Here is a 20,540-nt window from a genome sequence, read left to right as displayed (position 1 = left end):
TAGATTAAAGGATGTGCCCACAATGCATCATTTCGATACCAGCAATCCAAATGCACACTCCACAGTTCTTTGTGCCCTTGTCAGTCGATAGTTGTAAATTTTTTGTGTGATTTAAGTTCCGACTCGAATATGGTTTAATGAGGTTGGCACACATTTGGAATGCCTCATCTCCAACAATAACAAAAGGCATTGGCGGTCCTTCAGTGTTGGGAAGAGGTCGTGGCTGTGGAAAATTAAAATTATTCCCATACAGACGTTGGCCCATGTCAGAGTTTTTGGAAGTCTGTGAGTCGTTTCCTCATCCAAATGAGCCAATGTCCACAGCAACAAACCTACACTCGGCATCCGCAATAGCCATTAGAACAATGGAAAAGTATTTTTTATAATTGAAGTACTCTGTTCCACTTCCAGCGGGTTTCACAATCCTAATGTGTTTGCCATCCACAGCCCCCACACAGTTAGGAAAATTACAAATTTCCTGGAATTTGGAAGCATTTTCCAGCCTGAATTCAGTTGTGGGTTGGGGGAGGAATTCTTGCTGAAGAACGTAACCTAAAGTATGACAGGTGCCTCCAATAATCCCAGAAAGTGTGGATACTCCAATCATGAATTGAAAATGGAGTGATGATAAGGTCTCTCCGGTAGCCAGGAATCTGCAGAACAGAAAATGAGAAAAAAAAGTCAGTACATGGCTTTTATAGCAAACATATTAATGCCAGGTGTTTCTTTTTCCAAATTACGTACCTCAGGGTGACCAACAGACGTTCCTCTAAAGGAATTGCTCAACGGAGTTGTGTATCCTGCCTGGCGATGGATCCTTGGAGATGTAGCAGCAAGTCATGGAAGCTCTGTTCTGACATCCTCATGTAGTCAATAAACTTCTCCGGGTTTTGCCGCAGCTCTGTGTATAAAGAGTAGTAGGCTCCACGGCTCTCTCGGACTTCAAGGATGGGGTGTCGCCAATAGCAACGACGACATCTGCTCCATCTTTCTCATCTTCTTTCTTCTTGACAAGCAAAGGCAGCAGCCAATTTCAGTTGTAAATCCAGATCTTCATAGAAGCTGTCCATGTCAAGATCCATCTTGCAGCTAGATACAGCAGCCAAAGACGAAGATTTCATCAATGCAATGTATCTATATATATAGAAATCCCATGAAACACACCTACTGGGTGTCTGATGTCAAGGAAAAGCTACTTCAAAACATTGGAAATTGTTAACGTATGCACATAAACAACGCAAATGCATGCAAAAACGCATACAAAAGCATGCACACGCAGCATTTTTTGGCATCATGCGTAAGATGATGTGGATAAAAAAAACACTGCGTAAACATGCATTTGCGCATGCAGATGATACGCTGTGCACAGAAACGCTAATGTGAACCTGGACTGTGTGTGTCCTGGCATTAGTGGCTCCACAGAAATCTGCTGAAAAGCTCATTTTAGGAGTAATGGTGGAGGAATCTGCATGTAGGCTCCCGTTGGAGGAGAAGATTACAGTATCAAAGCAGGTAGAGCTTTGAGTATGGGGAACTGTAATATCTGCTAGTACTGGAGATGATGCCTGTAGAGGTGAGAAAGCTGCCCCAAATTATTATTTCTCAAGTACACATATAATGTGATCTTTGGTTCAAATTGGTAATATGAAATACGGTGTTTTTACTTACTAATAAAGCCTGTAAGGCTGTGTCCACACGTAGCGTTTTTTTTTGGTTTTCGCTGCGTTTTTAAACTCACGATTTTGCCGCGAAAACGCAAAAAAAAGCATCCCATGCAATCCTATGGGATTCCGCAATGCTGTGCTAATGCTGCGGATTTTTCCGCGGCGGAAACGCATCACGGAAAAATATGCAGCATTAATTTTGCTAATTGCGGCGATTCCGCCCACATAGGAATGCATTGTTCTGCTTACTTTCCGCATGTGGCTGTGCCCACCATGTGAAAAGTAAGCAGAACATTTGCAGATGGTACCCACAGTCCAGAGGCGAGTAGACTGTCCTCCGGGCTGTGGGTACTATATCCCTGTAAAAAAAAATAATAAAAAATAAAAAATCGGTTTACGTATAATCACCTTACGGCATCCCGCGCAGCCTTACCAATGCTCCCGCCAACTCCTGTTCCCAGTAATGCCTTGCGGCAAGGACCTGTGATGACGTAGCGGTCTCGTGAGACCTCTACAGTATCGCGAGACCGCTACGTCATCAAAGGTCTCACAAGGCATTACTGGGAACGGGAGCATCGCGATGATCGGGAACGCTGCGCGGGACGCCGGAAGGTGAGAAAAACACCATTTTTATTTTTTTTTTAATTATTTTTAACATTAGATCTTTTTACTACTGAGGCCGCATAGGCAGCTTCAATAGTAAAAAGTTGGTCACACTTGTCAATCGCTATGTTTGACGAGTGTGACCAACCTGTCAATCAGTTTGCCAAGCGATGCTCCAGATCGCTTGGAAAACGCTAGCATTCTGCAAGCTAATTACGCTTGCAAATCGCTAGTTTTTCCGCGGGAAATAGGCGGAAATTAAAATGCGATTTGCTCGCATATTTCCTGCGGAATGGAATTCAGGAATTCCGGCGGAAATTTCCGCGGGAATTCTGCAACGTGTGCACATAGCCTTAAGCTAGAAAAAGCTGGTGTTTAAAATCCCACTTGCAATGAGTGAACTCCTATCTTTTCGTAAAATGGAAAGATTTATCCAATAAGCGAACTATAAGTTGCTACATTCTGTGCATATGTTGAAATAGGCTGTTTATTTTACATTGAATAACTCCATATCCAATGTCAAAGTAGCACCCAGGGGAAGAGCAGTGCCTGGTCTTATTACCACATAACCCCTTCACTATGTGATGCTTTTGCACAAAAGTAATAAAAAGAAAAGTAATATCAAGGATTCAGCTCTACTGTAACCTTTGTACCTTCTATAATCACTCCACAGTCTGCAGATTCTTATCTTCCATGGCAAAGGCCAACCTTCTACAAGACTTGCAGCACATGAAAGGGTTGACTCAGTGCTATGATTGTCATTTACCCTGAGGCCCTAATGAAATACCTAAAAAACAGTGAACTGTGCGAATTCCCAAAAAAAAGGAAATGTAAAACTACTATAAGACTTGGGACAATTCTTCTGCTGAGACTGCCTTGAGATGGAAGTCTCAAAGTACACTGGGATAAAATTGCACAGGATTGGATGTAATTATAATTAATGTAATGGTAAGTACATTAAGTCTATAACCCATAAATGTATCACAGAATGAAAGTTGTATGACAACAGCATTTTTTACCCAAGGGCGGGTCTGTAAGACGCAACTTACAGTTTTCATAAACCCTTTTCTTAGGTTAGCATTATTAAACTAAGGAAAGAAAAAAAAGGAAATGCTTTAATGTGATTTATATATTCAATTCAAGCCTATGCCTGCATTTTGCTGGAGCATTCATTTCCGCAGGCCTGTTGGCAGAATAGCCTATCTTACGGTACTTTCGGAAATAACAGTTGTTTGCATCTTAAAACAGAATTTTCATTGTGAACAACATCAATAGACGATGCTGTGTTCGGCATAAATGCTATAATGCAATTCCACCATAACTTTTCAAATCTAATCTAATTAAATTAAGTTCTGCTACTGTCTCGAAAGCCCATTACTGTCAATATACTGCATCTATTGAAAGTTCATTGCAATTAGCGCTAAGTGGCGCCATAAATATCACATCAACAGATACTGAGTAAAGCTCTCGCCATACAGAGAAAAGGATCTCCTGATCCTTATTTCCCCTCATATTTATATTACGTGCTTGTGTAGAATAGCGCCTGCTGAGGTGCAGAGTTCATGCCTAAGAACACAAGCGAAAGTTTATATAATAGGACTGGTAGAAGTCCAACCGATATGTCAGCCATTTTTTTCTTACGGATTTTCTTTTTCATTTTTCCAAATGGTAATTATTATATTTGCAGGTGTGGTAATTTTGGTATAGACTTTGCATTACATTTTAGGCCGGACTATTGGCAGTGTAGAAATTAATGGGTTATGCTCATGATTTAAAGTTATGCCTCATCATAGTCATAACTCATAGGGAGTAACTTCCCAATCATTGGCAATCCATTCACACGGGATCCCATTGATCCTGGGAATCAGGGATTTGAAAAGCCCTGTGTGAATGAAGTGGAAGTTGATCATGCGCATGGTCACTCCATTCATCATTAATGCAACTGTCAGAGATAGCCGAGCACAGCGCTTGGCTGGTCTGCGTCACTCCTATAAGAATGCATGGAGAGGCAATGTACATGACTGCCCTTAGCCCCATTCACTGTGGGCTCTTTAGAGCCCTAGATCTCATGATCGGTGTGGTCAGAGTGATCGTACTCATAGTGATCGAGAAGGTATCCCATATCCGATGGATAAGCGCTTTCAATCATAACCATACCTTTTTAAGCTAACCCCCCCCCCCCCTGTATTCTGTAAATATGCCTACTTTTTTTAGGAGACATTTTAAAAATTAAGTACACATTGAAAACACCATTCTTTCATTTGAAAATGGGTCAAAAATGTAGCAGACCGAGCATGATACATGTGGATCGTTGAAGTATTAGAGAAGAACTATAACAGAGAAAGTGCACATAAACCTTCAACAGCTGTGGTCTAAATGCTTTTTTGGCCCACAGCTGTATCTCCTGAATTCCCCATACATAAACATGTTTGATTTGGTTGACAGTCCATATATGTTCAGTTGGAAACAGGGAAATAAATCACGAAGTGACATCTCTTGTGAACGTATATATTCTTGAAGCTTAAAAAGATAAAGCTTTTAAACTCTACATGTCAGATCCTTATCTTCATCCAACATTAATCTATTATGGAAGAATCAGGAGATCCCAATACACATAAGATAGTTGTCTGCTTCACCTGACATTGTTGGCTTTGGATGACTTTGCGCTAATTTCTATGATGACAACCTCTAGTTTTCACTTTCTCATATCCTGGAGGAATTATCAGAATCCTAAAAACCTACATTTGACAATAGTAATTTAGAGAGTCTGGCACCTCCCAAAACAATAAGTCCTCATCATAGTAACATAGTAACAGTTGACAAGGCCAAAAAAGACATTTGTCCATCCACTTCAGCCTATATTCTGTCAGAATAAATCCCCAGATCTACGTCCTTCTAAAGAACCTAATACTGTAGGATACAATATTGTTACGCTCCAGGAAGACATCCAGGCCTTTCTTGAACCCCTCGACTGAGTTCGCCATCACCATCTCCTCAGGCAAGGAATTCCAGATTCTCACTGCCCTAACAGTAAAGAATCCTCTTCTATGTTGGTGGAAAAACCTTCTCTCCTCCAGATGCAGAGAATGTCCCCTTGTGACCGTCACCTTCTTTGGTATAAACAGATCCTCGGAGAGATATTTGTATTGCCCCTTTTATACTTCTACATGGTTATTAGATCGCCCCTCAGTCATCTTTTTTCTAGACTAAATAATCCTAATTTTGCTAATCTCTCTGGGTATTGTAGTTCCCCCATCCCCTTTATTAATTTCGTTGCCCTCCTTTGTACTCGTTCTAGTTCCATTATATCCTTCCTGAGCACCGGTGCCCAAAACTGTTGTGAGTTCATTTTCCCCTTCACTACTGAGGCCCGAGGCACTCCCTCTTCTGGTGAAGAAAGGTAGTGAGCCTGATTGTCAAACACCTGGGGCTGATGATGATGACTGGCTGAGTGGAGTTAATGACTGGATATAAGGCTGCCGACGCCCTTCTGGCCTGCGGGTGATTTCTCTGTGGACTTCTAGGAAACCAGTCTGATTCCTGCTCATCTAAAGCTAAGATTTCTGCTTTGCCTTTTTGCATTAGTGTTTTGTTTTCCTTGCTTTTCTGGATTCTGCCATTCCCTGCTGGGGTGAGCTGAATCTCCTTTTGCCTGTTGCTCTGTCTTCAGAATATTCCTGAGTACTGACATAGCCTTTTTTGAAGCCTAGCGTCTTCAGGGCCTTTTTTACTGTCAGTTTGTTGGCTCTTATTTTCATAGGGTTTTTTCACGGATTGCAGACAGCAGCCTTCCTGTCCTTTCCTATCTAAGCTAGCTTGGGCCCCATCTTTGCTCAGTCTTTCTTTTTTCTTCACCGTCATTATATGTGGGGGGCTGCCTTTTGCTTTGGGGTCTGCTCTGGGGCAGTTTAGATTTCCTTTTCTGTCTTTAGGCTATGTAGTCCTCCGGCTGTGATCGAGGGGCCTAGGGCATCGTAGGAGCCCCCCACAGCTACTGCTAGTTGTGTTGATAGGTTCAGGGGTCTGCAATCCGATAGCTGCCAACTTCTCTGGTTTTCTGGACTTAGCTAGCATTTCTATTTTTGCCTCCTACGGTGACTCAATCATAACACAAAACTGTACACAGTACTCCATGTGCGGTCTAACCAGGGATTTGTACAGAGGCAGTATAACGCTCTCATCATGTGTATCCAGACCTCTTTTAATGCACCCCATGATCCTGTTTGCCTTAGCAGCCGCTGCCTGGCACTGGCTGCTCCAGGTAAGTTTATCATTAACTAGGATCCCCAAGTCCTTCTCCATGTCAGATTTACCCACTGGTTTCCCGTTCAGTGTGTAATGGTGATATTGATTCCTTCTTCCCATGTGCATAACCTTACATTTATCATTGTTAAAACCGCATCTGCCACCTTTTGGCCCAAGTTTCCAACTTACCAGATCCAAATGCTCATCTGTAGTACATTATTATGATGTGTAGATTTAGTAGATCCATTAATCTGAATACATGGGTTAGGCATTTTAAAAATATAAACCATTATTAATTCATTATCAGCACATTGCCTTATGTTCTGATCATAAGATTAAAACCTGGGGATAGTGTCCCTTTAAATAGAACAATAAAGGAAATATATTTTATACCTTCTGCTAACTGCTGTCATGAACAAAGAGAATTTAAAGCTTTTCTATCACTTATATCACTTTGTTATTTATTAAGAGACTTTCCTGTGAGAGCAACTAAGAATTTCTCTACAAATGCACCTTTTTAATAAAGTATCCAGTATCTAGGAAAAATGCCAATTCTCCTAACAGTGGATATTTTTAAAAATGAAAAAAGTGCAGAACGATGGCACGGTGAAATGGTTTATCAAAGTGAAATGGCTGTAAAGAATGACCATAAAGGAGAAAAATTGAGGAGGATTTTGGACTCCATTATAAGCGAAAAAGTTCCATCAGGATTCGGTTAGAACCATTTGAAGACAGATCTGTCATATTGCTCATGGCTCATATAGAATGGAAGTAACTACAGTAGTCTGAACAGATTTTTAAGTAGTGATCTGGCTGTGAAAGCATTAAAAAGCAGGAAGGGTTAGGGTGAAATGGAGGTAGGAAGCATGGGGTTGGAGCCATAAGAATGAAAAAGGTTGAGAGTAAGAAGAAAGGCTTCAAAAACATTACAAAAAAGCTGTTTGGATTTTTGACAAGACCAGCCAACCATCTATCCAACATTTGCTGGGGCTTCTCTAGTCTCCCCCCCCCCCCGATAAATGATGTGTGAGGAGATGCAATGGGCATACTGAATTTCAACATCCCATCATTTTTGTTTTGTTGGAAAATAAGCCACCAACAGTGTTGTTTGACAGTGCCATATTCCTGCCTCACCTTGAAAACACATGCACACTTGTCAGAGCAGAGGGTGGTTGTGTATGGGTAGATCAGAAGACAAAGCTGTTGGAAATACAAGTTCTCGTCTTTCTCTGTTCCCCTTAGTGACCGAGCCAATTTTGACCATAATGATCAAGCCAATTTTTTGCAATTCTGACCACTGTCACTTTATGAGGTTACAACTCTGGAACACTTCAACGGATGCCACTGATTCTGAAATATTTTTTTCGTGACATATTGTGCTTCATGTTAGTGCTAAAATTTCCTCAATACGTCTTGCGTTTATGAAAAAATTAAAATTTGGTAAAATTTGAAAAATTTAGCAATTCTAAAACTTTTAATTTTTGTGCCCTTAAATCAGTAGTGTCACACTAAATAGTTAATAAATAACATATCCCATATTTCAACTTTACATCAGCACAATTTTGGAAACTTTTTTTTGTTAGGATATTATAAGGGTTAAAAGTTGACCAGTGATTTCTCATTTTTCCAACAAAATTTACAAAACTATTTTTTTTCAGGGACCACCTCACATTTGAAGTGACTTTGGGGGGTCAATATGACAGAAAAGACCCCAAAGTGACAACATTCTAGAAACTGCGACCCTATCTGTGCACAAAACCACATTCAAGAAATGTATTCACCCTTCAGGTGCTTCACGAGAGCTAAAGCAATGTGGGAGGAAAAAATTAGCTTTTAACTTGTTTCCCCAAAAATGTAATTTAAACCCAAACTTTATTTTCACAAGGGTATCAGGAGAAAATGGACTACAAAATTTGTTGTGCAATTTCTGCCGAGTACGCTGATACCCCGTATGTGGGGGAAAGCCACTGTTTGGGCGCATGGCAGGGCTCAGAAGGGAGGAAGCACTGTTTGACTTTTTGAACGCAAAATTTTCTGGAATCGATGGCTGGCGCCATATAGCATTTGGAGACCTACTGATGTACCTAAACAGTGGAACCCCCCAATTCTAACTCTTATCCTTACACAACCCTAACCCCAACACACCCCTAACCCTAATCCCAACCATAAGCCCAAAACAATCCTAACCCTTAACCACAACTCTAACCCCAACACCACCCTAACCCCAATACCACAACAAAACCATAGCCCCAACACAACTGTAACCCTAATACAACTATAATCCTAACACAACACTAACCCCAACACAATCCTTATCCCAACACAACCCTAGCCCCAACACTAATGTTTTCCCCAACCCTATTCCTAGCCCCAACCCTAACCCTAGCTTTAACCCCCAATCCTAACCTTATCCCCAACCCTAACTGCAAAGAATGAAAAAAAATACAATTTTTTTGTTTTATTATTTTTATTTAGCAAAGGGGATGACAAAGAAGGGTTTGAGTTACTACTTTTTTATTTTTGATCACTGTGATAGGGTATATCACAGTGATCAAAATGAACCAATAGGAAAAATCTCCTATTGTTGCCAGATACCGGCCAGCAGATCTCGGCGGGTGCACTGTGCATGCACCCGCCATTATCTTCCAAGAAGATAATGCGGTGGGCCGGGGGATGGAGCAGGATGGTCCGGGGACGGCGGCGGGACCGGGAGGGGTCAGGGAACCTAATTTCTCTCTCCTCTGATATGTTAGATCATATCAGAGGAGAGAGAAATTAATGGAAAATCAGACGACTTCTTTGTGATCGACAGTCGGTGAATAACGGTGATCACGTGTCTGAGGATGGTAAAAACCGACCTAAATCATGTTCTCCAGGGTCTCGGCTACCCCTAGTAGCCGAGACCCAGGAGATTTTCTGAAACTGGGGGGCACTATACACTTATTTCTCAGTGCTGTTAATAAGCGGCGATGAGGAATAAGTACCTTTAACTGCCGCTGCTAAAAGGCATATCGGCGGACAAACAAGCACAGTTGACAAGTAAATGTTTATAGTCTTTCACTAGTAGACAATAAGAAATGTAATTGTGTTTCAAATAATACGAGTTGCACTGATATACAGAATAAGATAAACTTTATTTTATTGTAGAATAAATACCTAGTTTACTTCAGGTTTGATGTAGCTCAGCAATGCATGGATTGGCGTGGGAATTTATGGCAATTATTCTCCTAAGCCCCAAACAAAAGCTCTGTTTTTTTTGTTTTGTTAAATACAACAGAATTGATTTGCAAATCTACTTAGTTCAGAATGTTCATTTTTAGTGAAAGACTTCTGCAAAGGAAGCTATTAAGAAGTCAACTAAGGTGTACGTCCCATGGTGTTCAGAACCAGACATACTGTACTTGGCAGGCTGACAGGTCGCCCGTTTCTGCACATTGGGAACATAATGTAATTATCTGCCTTCATTGTTTTAATAACTTATTTAAATAAAACAGATTTGTAAAGTTTATTATTCTTAAGGTCCGTTTTCACCTAACAACCACTGATCGGTTACTTCCTTGCTAATTGGTGGTCATTTAATAGCCTGTAGTAGCCTGTTTAAACAGGATAACTCGGCTTCAGATATGCACTGAATGATCTGTAACGCATCATTCGGCTGCCATTGTTTTGTCAGTGCAGGTTTTGTTTACACATGACGATGCACTGCTGAGAACAATGATCTCGATCACATGAAGTCATTATTGCCCTCTACTCCTCCTTGGTCAGACCTCATATGGAATATTGTGTCCAATTTTGGGCGCCACATTTTAAAAAAGACATCAACAAACTGGAGCAAGTTCAGAAAAGAGCGACCAGAATGGTGACCGGTCTGCAAACCCTGTCTTATGAGGAAAGGTTGCAGGATTTGGGAATGTTTAGCTTGCAGAAGAGAAGACTGAGAGGAGACTTAATAGCTGTCTACAAATATCTCAAGGGCTGTCACATTGTAGAAGGATCATCTTTATTCTCATTCTCATATTCTCATGAAACTGAATGGGAAGAGACACAGATTAGATATTAGAAAAAACTTTTTGACCGTTAGAGTGATCAATGAGTGGAACAAGCTGCCACGAGAAGTGGTGAGTTCTCCTTCAATGGAAGTCTTCAAACAGAGGCTGGACAGACATCTGACTGGGATGATTTAGCGAATCCTGCTTTGAGCAGGGGGTTGGACCAGATGGCCCAGTAGGTCCCTTCCAACTCTATGATTCTGATCAAAAGATCATTTCACCCGACGAACAAGCATTTTCTCATACTTTGGACTATCAGCAGCATCTTTGCACTTTCCTAACAGCTTCCTATCATGTAATCTGAGAGCAGCATAATATAGGGCAATTAAGCCTGATTCCAGGGATGTATCACTTACTGGACTGCTTAGTGTAGCTTTGATAGAATCCTTGCTTTTCTGATGTAGACCTAGAAGAGATAAGACTTTTGGGCTGTGTATAACCCGCCCACATCCCTGACTGGCAGCTTCTTGTCTACACTGTGCGTTGTCAGCAAGCTGCCAATCAGTGGTGGGGGCTGGGTTACCCAGATTAGCCTGACTGGTTTGCGCATGAGATGCAGTCCTGTAGTGATAATACACTCTTGATAAAATACTGATTGTATTCAAACTACAACACAACCCAGTAAGAGACACATCCCTGTAGTCAGACTAACCTGCCCTATATTATGCTACTCTCAGATTAAATAGCAAAACCCGCTGACAGATTCTCTTTAATTTAGACTATGTAAGGCGTCATTTCCTTTGTAGTCAAGATACAGATTAGATTTTCCTAAATTGCTGCCAGGCACTGGGACACCCTGTGATCAACTTATTTTCAAGGGACCCTTCTAGTATAAGGCCATTGTCCAAAAGAGAAAAAAAAACCTTTAAAAATGGTCTGCATGAAGTAGCACAATAGTAATCACAAGTTAACCTCCTTTACACATTTAAATATAAATATTAGAACTTTGAAAAATAAGAAAAGTTATAGGCCTAAATGCCCTAATACTGGCGGCGGTTCATATGAGGTTAAACAACGGTGAGAAGTATAAGATTTAAAGATTTAGAGGGGCATGTCGCCTAATAAATTTGGAGCATCTTTGCTTTGGACTAGAACATTAAATCTGTGCCAGTTATGAGTTGGTGAAGATTTCTATTATATAATTTCTGGCAATTTTTGAGAAAAATTAAAGTAAAACTGTTCGGTCAGTCACATTTGCTAACGGGGTATTCCCATCTCCAAGATCTTATCCCAAATTGTATTAGTGGTAATAATAATATTAGCAAATACCGCCAATTAGAAATGTAGTATAGTTCTTCTGATTCACTATGTCGCTTACTTCATGTACAAGGCATTGCAGTAGCTTAGGTATCCATGGTTACAACAACTCACATTGACAGATGGTTAGTTAGCTAGTGGCCGTAATCATGGATACCTAAGCTGCTGCAATGCCCTGCACATGGGGTAAGCGACATAGGTTATCAGGAGAACTATACTACATTTCTAATTGAATGTATTTGTTAATAATATTATTATTATTATTATTATTATTATTATTCATACTACATATTGGGATAGGATCTTGGAGATAAGGAATACCTCTTTAAACACCACTAATGTTTAAAAAAAACTGTCAAAAGCAACGTAAATCATAAAAAGTCATACATTTTTGTGCAAAATAGGTATGCACCCCCAAAAATTAAAAAATAAGGCTGATGGACAGTGGGCTGCCTTTAGATGAGCATCCCTTTAGGAGAAGTCAGTAGCACAAACATGAGCTTACGAGGAAAGACTGCACAAACTTTCGGCCATATGCATTCAGGAGTATATAAAGTTGGACAATATTAGGTCATTGAACATACCAATCCCATAGGTGTTAAACCAGGGGTGGGGAACCTCAGACCCCAGAGCCATTTACGGCCCTCGATGACCTATTATCCGGCCCCTGGGCAGATTCTCAGGGACTGCAGTGCTTTGGCAGGGAGTTGGATTTTGATTGCCACCAGCTCATTAACTTCTTCTTGCTCTGTGAGCATACGCACATGCAGTGTTCACTACAGAAGACTGAAGGGCATGCAATGAAAGATTACGTCCGGACACCAGAGGCGGAGTCAGGATGTAATTTGTGGGTGGAGTTTGTACGGCCCCCAAAGGATGGTATAAATATCCAAATGGCCCTTGGCAGAGAAAAGATTCCCCCACCCCTGCATTAAACTATGAGCATATTCAAATAGTGTCAGACCAAGAAAATATAAAACCATTTTTATTGTTACAAAAAACACACAATTTATACAAACATGATTATTTAGACTTGTTGAGGTGGAGATGTGGATATTATCTGTGCACCTTGGATTATGCATGTGCACTTTATTAACTATTAATTGTAGCATTAATTTACTGCATGTTGTGAATCTCCTTCAGCATATGTAACATATTTGTGTGTAATATTGGAAGAGCTTAGTGTACCAGGCATTTGAAGTGATAAGCCTTGCCTTCTGAGTATTTTGGCTGTCAGTCCTCTTGTATTCTACTCTTCCTTTTTTTTGTCTGGTTTGAGGCACCAACTGTCATGGTCCAGTCCGGAGTTTATTTTCTGCTGTCTTCACTCCGGACTGGTCATGCGGGAGTTAATCTCCTCAGCCTCGTTCTGGAGCTAGCTGGGCTATTTCAGTCTCTCACAGCCTGCTGACCAGTGTTAGTGATAGCTCAAGCTTCCAGTTTAGAGCCTCTGACCCTTGTACCTTGGTGATCCTCCTGCCTCTGACTGATATTCACGTGTATGACCCGGACTGATTTCTGACCCCGTCTCTTGGTATTCGTCTCTGCTGTTACGTTCCCTCTCTGGCATCTGACTCCCCGGCTTGTACCCCGACCACGTATTTCGTCTCACGTTTTGGACCCCGTGCTCATGTTCTGGCTTTCTGACTCTCGGCTTGGTATTTTGACTACGTGTATTGCTACTCCTTCTGGTACGTCTGCTCCTGCTAGTTTCTGACTCGGTTCGTCCGACCATTCTCTCTCGTTACCTGTGGCACCTGTGCTGTTGCTCATGGTTTGCTGCTCTTAGTGTGTAACCTCTCTTCCCTCACCAGCTCCCCCTGGTGGAGGTTTCACTACACCAACAAATTTAATCATGTTTGTATAAATTGTGTGTTTTTTGTAACAATAAAAATGGTTTTATATTTTCTTGGTCTGACACTATTTGAAAATGCTCATAGTTTAACGTCTATGGGATTGGTATGTTCATTGATCATGCGTAGTGTTACCCATCCTATTTTTTAGGGAATGGGATTGGGTGTTATGCTTATCAATATTAGGTCATGTTGAAGAATTTCAAGATAAATCATTATTACATAACACTGACTTCAACAGAAGTAACAAGTTCCAGAAATGATTGGGAAAAATGTTGAGTTGTCCATTAAAACAAGGTTCTTTATGTGTCTCAATTATAGGAATATGAGTGAAAGACAGAATCAGAATAGAAACCAAATTTTAATAAAATGTAGAAACGGAAAACAGAACGGAGAGAAGGTTCACCGGGACCCAATTATATTTCACTTAAAGGGACATTTAAACTCTGTAAACGGACAAGTCACTATAATTATCTTACATTCTGACCATTGTGTAATAAGATCAATCCTTTCTCCTGATAACACTATTTCTAACTTCAGGACATGTTCCCGTACTGAAACAGTGGCTTTAAGTTGTGAGATTTTTGAGAAGCCAAAGTGGTTCAAGTTTCTGTTGCTCAGGGTAGAACAAAGACGAAAACACTTGGTATTTTGGTGAGACATGAAGTCAAGTTCAAACCTTTCTTTAGAGTTCAAGCACAAAATGGTTTTATGACTCAGAGCTACAGTATGGACCCATCTTACTATACCTCTATATACTGCCATAGATATCCAATGCAGGACTGTATTATGAGGGTAATCGAGGAGAACATCTCCATGTTATAGTGCCATGTTGAGTCACTATAAAATAGCACATCTAGTGGCAACGACTACCCAGCAAGAAAAAATCACTATGTGTGGCTTTTCTTGCTCACTGGACATGAGTGCTTCAATGCGTCATTGGCCATTATTTGAGAAGAAGACAACCTCATGTAAAGCTGACTTTAGAGCTGATGATTCACCATTTGGATGTACTTCTTAGGGGGTGATTAACAAATAACATATTAGATTGGGCTGATGATATAATTTGTGTGTCTAATGATAACCGCTAAGTTCTGTTTAGGAGGTGATTGTGTGCTGTGATGATACCCAGGAACCTCAGTCCAACACCAATCATATGTTAACAAACTGAACAAAGCACAAGAGTAGATGGATCAATTTTGGCTCTATTTCTGATTAGTCAACACAAACCATGCACAGGTGCTCAGTGCATCATTGGCGTGACTGATCCATTCAGTGCGTCTTCGGTCTAACGTTTCCCACCTGTCTCTGCCCTTCTCTCGATCCAGTAAAGCCAGATTTGTGAATCAAGGAAGAAGTGGAAGGAGATAGATAAAAAACACGTTGGTGGAGAGTTGTACAGAACTACTCGGTCACACCAAAGATGCACTGAGGGCTATGCCTGGTTTCAAGAGTCATTTATGTTAACAGTCTCAATTAAAGACAAAATATGAGTTTTCCTGTGCCACTAGAGCGGGTCGAACGATCATGCTCATTTTCTTTCATTCTCAGTTGAAAATAAAAGGCTTCATTGAGGTGATGCATTGTCATCGTGGTATGAGTAATACAGTCTACAGATATATTGTGAGCAACAATCATAACCTGAGAACTATTTATAAAGTTTTATATGAGGTTTATTCATAATTTTTGGCTCCTCATGGTTTCAATTCCACTTCACACAAATCCCTTATGTTATAAAATCTGATTATTAGTATTACATCAATTTCTCCAGATGTAAAATAGAAATACTACTGATCCCAACAGATTGCCTTAAAATAGGCTTACTATTTGCACTGCAAGATATCTATAGTTATTTGTATAGCATGTCTTCTGCTATCTGACAACTGTTGACAGTATTATACTACCTATTAGGTTAGCTGTTTTACTCTATATATTATCATTATCTCCAACTTAATGCAAACCTGACGGCTGATAAATGTGGCCTGAACCATGGGTAACATGTAGCAGACATTGACTATATCATTTCAGCCAGATATGTTTTACTGTGAAATACTGTGGCATTTCAGAGAAAAACATTTTAAGGAAAACTTTCTTTTTTGTTTGTTTTTTTATTTAACCTCTCCATTGCAGAGATATTAACAGTCAAATATTTGGCATCTATTGAGTTAACTTTAGTTAAGTCTAAGTGGGTGTTAACAGATAGTTTTCACTGGGGGCGTGTACTTCAGACAGATCACACTGGTACCCAATTCAATTTTCAGGAACTGACATAATGGAGAAACTTTTTTTTTCTCTCCACCTCCGACAAAATTGGATCCCACTCTGATCAAACTGATTAGAGTCTGATTAGAATAATAGGCTGATTTTCTTGGATGGAGAGAAAACAGTCATCTGCCCTTATAAAGTGAGGGAGCGCATGAGTCCAAATATATTCAGCAATCAAAGACGGTGGTGGCACACTCCGTGAAATAGAGTTAGCTTGAAAAGGGTGCTAGTTCCTCTGGAGCCAACCACTGAGCTCCTGTAGACCAATAGTAGACAGAGTAATGGAACCGCACTTAGAGATGCTTCAAATAGGAGATGGAATCTGGTTGCTCCTGTTTTGGTGAATCCCACCCCTCATCCTTGACCTATATGCATTGAACACAACCTATACATTTGATGAAGTGTCTTCACCTGAAACGTTAAAGTTAATACTGTACTAACCACGGTGTAACTAATGGTTAAGAAATATTGACAATAAATCCTATTTGAAGCATTTCCAAGTGCCTTTCATTGTGCAATTCCTTTACTCTGTCCAAATGTATTCAGTCTCCACCCACACAGACTGTCTGACAGCTGCAGCTTGTACAGAGCAGTGTGCGATCTCAGCAGGGAAGAGGGACACTGAGGATCTAGCGATAAGGTTAGGAGGGAGGAGATTATACTACAACTTTCAAAGTGAATTATACAGCCATTCTGACATGAATTTTCAAAGTAAGTACGCAAGCTTCAACGGGTCCAGGAGCACTATGTAATAATGCATGCAGTTTGTATTGTAAAGTGCGGTGACAAATCCTCTTTAAAGCTAACTTAATGGGAAGGAATATGATAGCAAACAATTACTTCATGACTTTGCCCTTGTGATAGTGTGCAACTTCTTTTAAAAATGCATTAGAACAATGCACCTGTCATATAAATGCCTGGTGTCCTTATCACTGTGTCCCCAGATTATCTCTTTTATATCTCATTTTATTTCCACGTGAAATGCTTCAAGAACAAAAACAGAATATCTTGAAATGATATATTAAAACCTTGCCTCTATGCCTAAATTGATGGATTAGGTATACAAGTGATGAGATTTGTTTGGAGATATCATCTTATTGGCCCATTACCAATCTGATAAGACCAGTTTCCATGACAACTGACTTTGGTTGAGAGACGAAATATCTAAAAAAAGATGTGGCAGGTATCCTCGTCTATACGTGTTCCCGGCTTTCATCTTTCTTTCACCTGTACGATTCATATCCTGAAGTTATTTTTACGATAAATCAGAAGAGCTTCTGATACTTAGAGTTTATTCTCAAGCACCAGGTCATTATCTGTATGTTATGTTCTATAATTATCTGATGACAGAATTTAAATATAGAAAGAATCAATGTGTTACACTTGGTCCCTGTCCTGGCGCGGTGCCCAGGTCAGCCACTGTTACACCTGGTCCCCCTCCTGGCGCTGTGTCCAGGTCTGCCGCTGCCCCTCGTTCTGGGCACTCACCTCGAGCCTCACGTGCTGTCCTTGGGCAGCAGCCGGCCTCCTCTGGATGTCATACTGCTGCTCAGCGTTCAGGTCTCCCACCTGCCTCTACCTCCTGGCGACCTGTGCGGAGATCTGTAGCTAAGGCTATTAGGGCACGCCCGCCGCTCTCCTGCCTTCTTAAAGGGACAGCGTGCATTATTAAAAAAATGCAATTAACCAATGGCAGCGCACTGGCTGCTATTTCTGGCCTCCCCTCCTTAGGGAGAGCGCCGGAGCAACGAGTATCTATCATTGCTACATCCGGTTCTCATGCTAACCTGTTTGCGCTGCATCTGCAGTCTCTGTGCATTGTCTAATGCTATCTGTCTCCACAGCATATCAGTATCCGGTGCTTCCTGGTTATATCTGCAACCATCTGGGCGAAAGCCATCCTGTTCCGCCAAACAGCCTTCCATGTCTGAGGACTGTGAGAAGGTCACTGGAACCGATTCCTTACCATCTACCCAGATCCAGGACCCGGCTCATTACGGACTATGCTGTAACTACTGTTATCCCTTTTGGTCCCGCTGGGACAGCTACCATGTGTTCGGGGTCTAACTGGAGGTAGCACCTGTGTCCTCTGGGTATTCCATTCAGGCCCTGTCTGAGGGGCTTTACTACAGGTGCCCGGGGCTCACTAGTCACGCCCCCTTCGGAGCCCCCCGGACCGTGGTCCCGAGGTTCCACTTTAAAAATAAAAACGAATGTGAACATCAACATCTCTGCCTCCGCTTCCATTCGTTACACAATGTCCATCGACATCAGGCTTATATCCAGTCTTCAACAAAAGTATTTTATTGGAGTGAAAAATGGCAAATAAGTTGTTTTAAAGGCACAGAATTCTTACTTAATTTGTCAAATTTTGGGATGTTTAAAATAGAGAAAGTGAAATCTTTGCCAACTTTGAAAAAGTGTAGATTTGCGCTAAAATTGTCACCATTTAAAACCAAATAAATGAGCCAGACTATTAGCTGTTATACGTGAAAAGTATAAGAACATGTTCACACTGTGGCCATTTCACAGACAAAACCCAAGAAAAAAACCAAAATGAACATAGACCCTACAGCAGTTAACATTATTTTGATCAAAACAGCATAAAATCCATCCCACCGCGACATGGTGCACCCATCAGGAAGATCCTATACTATATAGTATTAAAACCTTACTATGTGTTATGCGACCTCAATGTGAATAAGGGCCGAGCAGGACAAAGTCCTGACTGAGACACCCATCCACGGGAAGCTCTGCCCTTATTCACATTGAGGTTGTTTGACACATAGTAAGGTTTAATACTAGAGACAGGATAGGACCTTCCCGATGGGTACACCTTGTCTTGGTGGGATGGCTTTTATACTTTTTTGATCAAAATAGTGTTAACTATGCACCCTATGTTATTTACATGTACTATTACTATTTGCTTATTTACTTTCTGTAGGGTATATGCTCATTTTGTTTGTTTTCTTTTTCTTTGGGGGTTTCTTTTAGTAATAATAAATTGGTGGTAATTTTTTGAGCTGCACCTCTGCAGTCAAATCCCTCCCACTTTTATATAATATTTATAAAATTGTTCAAAAAGTTGAAATTTTTGAGCAAATATGAAATATGCCATAACGTGGGACCTTTTTTTTTTTCTTTTTTTTTTAACTAGAAAACATCTGTAAGTCACTTGACAGAGTCCAATTTTCACAGTTACTTGAGGTGCAAATTACCTTTATGCTTAAAATGAATATTTGTAGAGTCAGTACTACACCATAATAGGTTTACGGCAGGGGACTAAGAGGTACAACAGCAGTAAAAGTGAACAGGTAAAACTAGAAGAGAGATAACTGTTTCTTCAATGACACCTACAGGTAGCAAACAACCCTAAAAGTTAACGTAGGACCTCATGAAACATGACTTGGGCTATCAGCCAAATGGTAGATACTGATTTCAAGATGTTGCTCCAGAACTGCAGAAAGTAAGGTTTTTTTCAGTATGTTTATTTTTTTTTGCCAGAGATAAAGGTTTCTTCTTTTAATCAGGCTTATGACCAATTTCAGACCACATCATAGTTCATCTAAACTTTGATGCAGTCCAAGGATGGACATACCATTGGCGCATCAACTTGAGCAGCCGCACAGGGGCCCAGAAGGTAAGAGGGCCCACCACCACCACCATCAAAGCAGCTTCTGTCACAAACACATAAGTGCACATTAAAATGAGCTTTTAGACTGCAGAGGGGCCCTTTTCTGTCTGTGTCCACCCCTGATCGGGTCATTTTTCATCTAAGAAAACATTTTAAGAGGAAAGAGATAAGAATTGCAGACCCTGATATCAGAACAAGCTCGCTGATGGATTTCTCTATTAACTTGGCAGCCGGCTCTTTACAGTGATACATAGAGGCTAAAATAGACCAAAATTGTTAATAGGGTTGTCTGGTCTCAGAAGAAAAGTCTGTAGCATCTCTATGTTGAATCATGTTAGCATGCGAGTTGTATCTGTCACGATTCCACAGTATTCCGCATAAGAGTTGGTTGGTCACATTCCCACAAACATACAATCTGGATGCTAACAGTCACATGCCGACTTGTCTCAGATAAGAAAATCACCCACCTGCATGGGGAATACAGAGGAATCCTGACAGTATGAGTGCTAGGCTCATCAGGAGAGGTGAATTCACCAAGTCTCTGGTTTGGGTGGGCACCCCCGGCATTGATGCAACAAGCAGGAAGGTACGTGGGCAGCAAGGACTTGGCACACACATGAATCTCAGTAACAGCAGGACGGATGAAATGGAACCCAGCAGGGATGAAATGCAAACACAAAAAGAAAAGATAGTGGAGCACACCAAACATTCGACTAGAGTCTCAATCCCCAGATACAGGTGTATGTCTAAATGGGCCTTAAATAGGGCTACAAAGGTGAGATCATTGATCCACTCCAGGCTACTTGCACACAACAAAGGGCAGTGAACCCAGAGGAAGGAAACAGACACCGAGATACCCCAACGGATGTATAACAAGGAGCATAGCGTAATTTGAAAATTTTTCTTCTGACACTGGACAATCTCCTTAATAAAACCAAATTAGCAAAAATTATTTTTAGCCTAAAAAAAA

At 40.8% G+C, this 20,540-nt stretch overlaps 1 protein-coding gene across 1 annotated transcript in view; it reads right to left on the bottom strand.

Annotated features, from left to right (window-relative positions):
• The window catches only part of GLRA2 (glycine receptor alpha 2), a 267,688-nt gene that overhangs the window by 125,216 nt on the left and 121,932 nt on the right, over positions 1–20,540 (bottom strand). The gene's annotated exons all lie outside the window — the stretch shown is intronic.

This window comes from Dendrobates tinctorius, unplaced genomic scaffold (genome assembly GCF_039654945.1).
Source record: "Dendrobates tinctorius isolate UK_male_01 unplaced genomic scaffold, ASM3965494v1 ptg000016l, whole genome shotgun sequence".
Classification (NCBI taxonomy): Eukaryota; Metazoa; Chordata; class Amphibia; order Anura; family Dendrobatidae; genus Dendrobates; species Dendrobates tinctorius.
This window is presented reverse-complemented; position numbering and strand designations above follow the sequence as displayed.